Genomic DNA, 6,000 nt, shown 5'->3' with positions numbered 1-6,000 from the left:
ATGTACAAGGTCAGCAATTCAAAACCACCATCTGCTCAGTGGGAGAAAGACGAGGTTTTCTAACATGATGGCAGTGAGAGAGAGTTGGACAACATGGTCCAACTATGTGAGATGAAGCCTTGCCACCCTTGTTTCTAAGGAGCATTTGGTTGGACTTCTAACAAGGCAGAGTTGTTGGATTTGGGGCAGTCCCTGGTTCTTCCAGTAGCTTAGTCAGCATCCTATTTCAAATGGATCAATTATTCTGTTGTCTTCCTTTTTCAATGTTCTACTTGCACATGCAGATGAGGCAATTGACAATACCATAGCCATAGTCAGACTCGCCCTAGTCTTTAAAGTGACATCCTTACTTTTCAGCACTTTAATGAGAGCTTGTGCAGCAGTTGTATTTAATATAATGTGCAACGCAATGCACATTTGATCTCTTAGCTGCTACTTCCATAAGCATTGATTATGGATCCAATAAGACAAAACCCTTGACACCTTCCATCTTTTTTCCCTTTATCATGACGTTACCTGCTGGTCCCGTTGTGAGGATTTGTATTTCTTTATGTTGAGTCGCCATCCACATGGAAGACTGCAATACTCGATCTTCAGCTGCACGGGTTTCAAGCCCTCCTCGTTTTCAGCAAGCAAAATGGGGTCGTCTGTGTATAGCGCACCTTGTTAATAAGCCTTTCCCCAATTCTGATATCTCATTCTTACTCATATAATCTGTTTAACCATTTTCCCATTTCTGAGTAAGGAATAAAGTTCACATTGGAACTAGAGAGTATGAACACAAGTATGTATTTAATAATCTCTAATATTACCAGTAATTAAACAGTCAAAATGATGGCTGAAGAACTAAAACAAGCAAACAAAAAAAATCAATGTCTTCCATATTCATGGTTTTATATTATACGAGTGGCTATGGTAACCATCTTCAGTGTTTCCTTGACAAATCATTACCCAGGTTTCCCATCCTGGGTAGGCCTGTTTATAAAGCTTATTTGATCATAGCACATCCTATATTCTTCTTCCCTGAGTACCCTAGGTACAGATTTGTCTGTAAATTCTGCAGGTCTTTCCTCCTAGGCACACAAAATCCCTTCTTCTTATCATAAGGTAAATAGCTTAATGCGTCTTCTAGGAGGATCCACTGTTCGTGAGCATCTGCGTGCCTAGCTGGCATTTCCAAGGCACTAAAAGCATGTCACACTTCATGCTGACACGGGCTGTGTTGTTATATCACTTCTAAGCAGAACAATATGGCCCAAGGCCTAGCCCTCTCCCTCTAAAAATGAATCTCATTCTTCTACGCTTAATGTAGTCTCTTTTCTTTCTAGGTCTCACTGCCAACTCTCACCCTGTAGGACCGTATAGGACAAGAGAAAACTGCCCCTGTGCATTTCTAGACACTCCCTCTTTGTGGGAGTGCAAGCCTCACCTTTCTCCCTCGTCCTGGCTGATGGTTTTGACCTGCTGACCATACTGTTAGCAGCCCGATGCATAACCAATTCCCACCAAGGCTCCATACAGAAATACATCATCTTTTAGTGTTCTTTGTAGAATTCTATTTAAAAGAAGGCCCTGTTAAGTATATTATGGTCATTAAGAAAATAGCATAATTTAGCTAAAAATAGAGCATGCTATTTTCAGTATTCATATTTTTTTCTCCCACAAGCAACAGCTGATTACTTAAATTGCATCAGCATTCTTTTGTTTAAAACTTCTTTTCAACGGATTAAATCAAGGTTGCGATAAGTACAGTAAGAGCGGTTGTTAATGGGAGACCGATCATAAGGTGTCATGATTTAGTATGCAGAATTTAGAGTCAGATAGTCTTTCATTCAAACAATCTGTTTCTTTTGAATTCTATAACTTTTAAAACTTTGTTATCACTCTGAACTCTCAAATATCTCCTTTGTATATAAAGGTAACATTATTCATTCCTTAAGACAGTTTGGGGCTGTGATTGTTTTAAAAGTATGTTTTAAGTAATAAAGGGGAAGAAAGACCCAACATCGAGGAGCTCTAATGGCCTAATGGGTTATGCATGGAACTGGTAATCACAAGGTCAGTGATTCAAACCCAGCAGTTGCTAGATGGTAGAGAAATGAGGCTGTCTACTCTTGTAAAGATTTAATGTCACAGAAACCCCAAAAGACAGTCATATCTGTCGTAGAGGGTAGCGATGAGTTGGAATCATTTCAATGGCACTGAGTTTAAGTTTCCTGGTTTGCTGGTACCTTCAGATTTTAGGGAGAAGAGTGAATGAATGGCTGGTTTTGAATCTGAGGTAACTTTAAGAGTTCACGGTTTACTAGTATTGTTGGGGAACATTGCTTTGGCACTTGATTTTTCTTTGTGAAGATTATCTTCTCTGTATCTCTTTTCAAGGGTACTATTATTTTTTCTACTTTTGCTTCATTCATAATCTATGTATCACAGACATTTTCCTTACAGGTGACTTCAAGTTTCTTCTGACAACATATGGCTTATAACATCACAGGTATCAAGTCTGTTGAACCTGGAGTTCTGGTGTGAACTTGTATTTCTCTGTTCGTATGTCATAGCTCAATTTCTGGGACAAAGAATTTTGATCATCACAGCTTGAGTTTTATAGTACCGCATCATAGCTTAGTCACATGCAGATGTAGAGACTTGCTTGCTGAAAGTAAGGAGGACTTAAAGCACTTGCTTATGAAGGTCAAGGATGGTAGCTGCCAGTATGGATTACAACCTATTCAAAAGAAACCAAAATCGTCCCAACTGGACCAATGGATGATATCATGATAAACGGAGAAAAGATGGATGCTGTCAAGCATTTCCTCTTTGCGTGGGTCCACAATTAATGCACAGAGAAGCAGCAGTCAAGCAAAGGATGGCATCAGAGGATGCCAAATTTGCCACAAAAGTCCGCTTTCAGGTGTTGAAGAGCAAGAGGTTATTTTGAGAACAAAGTGTACTTGGCCCAAGCCATGGCATTTTCAACGGCCTCTATCCAGGTGAAAGTTGGACATTGACTAAAATAGACCAAGAATTGGTGCCTTTGAATTACAGGGCTGGTGAAGCATACCGGAAGTACCGTGGAACGCCAGAGAAGCAACCATACCTGCCTTGTCAGAAGTACAACCAGAAGGCGAAGCAGGAGGGCAAGACTTCAGCTCAGGGACTTTAGCCGTGCTCAGGAGAGACCCGTCCCCCCAAATGGACAAACCACTGATAAAGTGGAGGGCTGGTGAAAGAGAGGAAGACCCTCAGTGAGACGGACTGGCGTCCGGCTACGAGAGTGGTCTCAAATGGGAGAGCAAGTGTGAGGATGGAGCTGGCAGGGTTGGGCCCCGTGTAGTAAGTACTGTTGTGCGCAGGACCGCCGCGAGTGGAAACTGACTTGACTGCACCTCACAACAACAACGATAGCCGTTGGTTGTCGTTGGGTTACAAATCCGCCATGGGGATACGGCAGGTGGAAAGATGTGCTCACGTCAGTGTCTTCTCAGGCTGCCACTGCGTGAGAACAGTAGGAGGCAGGGTCAATTTTCCCTAGAGCCGATTTACAGGTGATTTGCTTCCAAGGCTCTCGGTTTATCATTAAAGGAAATAATCCATTCTACTCAAAACCCATCCACATTAGTCTCCCAACAAATGTACCCGTTATTCTCTTAATCATGATCACCGTTGTTATCACCTGCTTGTTTTACTTAAGAACTACTACAGAAAAACAAAACTAGTCATTGGAAGAGATAGGTAGTTTCTTCTAAAAAGAGTTAGTGGGCATTTTTGTGCCAAGGTATTAATTTCAGAATCGACTTCATACTTGAGTGTATTTTATATCCGTTGCAAATTGGGACGAAAGAAAACCTAACACAACAACTTCACAGTGTATTTCTTTACTAATCCCTGAGACGCTGCATCTACAATTTGAGTTGTAGGTTTTATTCTTCGATGGGAAATTCAAGGAAACAGCATCTTCCAGGTCAGTTTGGAAACAGATAATAAAAATGGACTTAATCTTACTAACTTCCAGCAGAAACTCGCTACCTTCAAGCAGAAAATCAACTTGAGATTGTAGGATATGTGTGCAAAGAATGATTCAAAGCAACAGCTCTGCACATGCATGTTGGTGAGTGAGCATTTCTTCATAGATGGCATTTCTGCAACCTCGAGCCGCATCCTTGGGGTAGCAGGAGGAATGCCTTCGGCTTGTGCCTCTACTCGGGCAACCCTGCTGTTGTCCCAAGAAAGCCCTGTGCTTTGCTCCATCTGCTCCTCAGAAGGACCAATAGTCCACAAGCAGCTGGCCCCTCCTCACGCGGCCCCACGTGCTTCTTTACATAGTGCCCTGGACAAGCTCCCCTTTTAAACGCTTCATGAGTTTATTTGCAGCTTATCCACAATTTGTGTTCGGAAGTCTGGAAGACCTGATTGTAAATACCCTCTCTTCCTGGTTCTTAAGCACACAGCACTGAGAAAGCTAGTTAATCTAGCTGAGCTTCACTTTTACCAATTAAAAATAATACCTGCCTTATGAGACTGTTATACAAACCTACGTAGTAAAAGTATACCGTTCTTGATCTTCAGTGAGTGTCCCATCTCTTAATTTCCTAAGTGTTTAGCCAATAAAGGAATGAAGAGCAAAATTGCTCTATTAAGACACGCACACTCTGCAACTCTACTGGTCGCATCATTCTAGTGTTGGCAGTCGTTAGAGGAAGACAAGAGTCTCTCTGAATAGGACAGGCTGGATGAACTATCTGGAGGAAAAACAATGGGACCAACAGTTCCGGGGGAACTTGGTGTGGGGGTAGGAAGGTGGGTAAGGAAGTGGTGTTAACAAACACAGGGACAAGGGAACAAAATGGGACCCAAAATGGTAGTGAGGGGGGAGTGGCAGGCCTGGTGGGGAATGATCAAGGGTATGGTTGTGTAGAGAAGAGGTATAGCTGTAGCCCAGGTGGGGACAGATCATGGTAATAGGGCAGGAGGAAAGTCAAGGGAGATGGAGGAAAGAGCTAGGAGTCAAGGGGCATTTATGGAGGTCTAGACAAAGACCTATGTGTCTATGTGTCTATATTTATAGGGTTAGTATTAAGGTGGCGGAAGGAACTTGGGCCTCTACTCAAGCACTCCCTCAATGCATGAATACTTTCTTTTATTAAATTGGCACTCTACGATGCTCACCCTCCGGACACAACTGCTGAAGCCAAAGCGGGTGAACAAGTAAATGTGGTGAAGAAAGCTGATGGTCCCCGGCCATCAAAAGAGATAGTGTCTGGGGTCTTAAAGGCTAGAAGGTGAACAAGCGGCCATCTAGCTCAGAAGCAATAAAGCCCACATGGAAGAAGCACACCTGCCTGTGTGATCACGTGGTCATGAAGGGATCAGTTAACAGACATCAAGGAACAAAAAATCATATCATTGGCTGTACACTTCCATGATACGATCGCCGAAGACAAACGGGTGCATAACCAAATGTGGCGAAGAAAGCTTATGGTGCCTGGCTATCGAAAGAGATAGTGTCTGGGGTCTTAAAGGCTTGAGGGTGAACAAGCGGCGATCTAGCCCAGAAGCAATAAAGCCCACATGGAAGAAGCACACCAGCTTGTGTGATCACGAGGTGCCAAAGGGACCAGGTATAAGGCATCATGCAAAAAAAAAAAGAATATATAGATAGATCTATATCTATCTATCTCTATCTCTATCTATCTGTATATATATATCATCTATATCTATATCTTTACCATAGTGAATGAAGGGGGAAGTGCAGAGTGGAGACCCAAGGCCCATTTGTCGGCCACTGGAGATCCCCTCATAGAGGGGTTTAGGAGAGGAGATGGGTCAGTCAGGGTGCGATGTAGTACTGATGAAGAACATAGCTTTTCCCCAGATCCTGGATGCTTCCTCCCCCCACCCAACTACCATGATCCGAATTCTACCTTGAAGGACTGGATAGGGCAGAGGTTGTACACTGGTGCATTTGGGAGCTGGAAGCACAGTGAATCCAGGATGGATGAT

This window comes from Tenrec ecaudatus, chromosome 11 (assembly GCF_050624435.1).
Source record: "Tenrec ecaudatus isolate mTenEca1 chromosome 11, mTenEca1.hap1, whole genome shotgun sequence".
NCBI lineage: Eukaryota > Metazoa > Chordata > Mammalia > Afrosoricida > Tenrecidae > Tenrec > Tenrec ecaudatus.
This window is presented reverse-complemented; position numbering follows the sequence as displayed.